The sequence below is a fragment of the Chrysochloris asiatica genome, unplaced genomic scaffold (genome assembly GCF_000296735.1).
Source record: "Chrysochloris asiatica unplaced genomic scaffold, ChrAsi1.0 scaffold00266, whole genome shotgun sequence".
In the NCBI taxonomy this organism is placed as follows: domain Eukaryota; kingdom Metazoa; phylum Chordata; class Mammalia; order Afrosoricida; family Chrysochloridae; genus Chrysochloris; species Chrysochloris asiatica.
This window is the reverse complement of record NW_006408784.1, coordinates 2,262,037-2,262,620: the sequence shown is the minus strand read 5'-3', so window position 1 is coordinate 2,262,620 and position 584 is coordinate 2,262,037. Positions and strand designations below refer to the sequence as shown.

The 584-nt window shown below is 35.3% G+C and overlaps 1 pseudogene; it reads left to right on the top strand.

Moving 5' to 3' along the window:
- Window positions 1–7: 7 nt before the first annotated feature.
- Window positions 8–325, top strand: LOC102824547 (annotated as a pseudogene).
- The last annotated feature ends 259 nt before the right edge of the window (window positions 326–584 follow it).

Genomic DNA, 584 nt, shown 5'->3' with positions numbered 1-584 from the left:
GAAAACTTATGGTGGCTGTGAAGGCCCAGATGCCATGTATGTCAAATTGATATCTTCTGATGGTCATGAATTTATTGTAAAAAGAGAACATGCACCAACATCAGGAAAAATAAAAGCCACATTGAGTGGTCCAGGTCAGTTTGCTGAGAATGAAACCAATGAGTTCAATTTTAGAGCGATCCCGTCACATGTGCTATCAAAATCATGCATGTATTTTACCTACAAGGTTCGCTACACTAACAGCTCCACTGAGATTCCTGAATTCCCAATTGCATCTGAAATTGCACTGGAACTGCTGATGGCTGCGAACTGCTTAGATCGTTAAACAAAATAAATCATAATAAACTGCTAACCTTTTTCAATATTTAATAACTGTAGTTCAGTTAGTAATAATTTTCATATAGCATGTTGCCTGTATGCATTTGAATTATAAAGTTCATTGCAAAGCAGATTATCTTCTGTTCATTTTGCATAGCAGAGTTGAAATTTGTTTGCTACATCTACAAATTAAGGACATTTTTACAAACTGAGAAATTAACAGATATGCCAATTTGTAGGTGGTTTTGCCTTATCCTTTGGATATG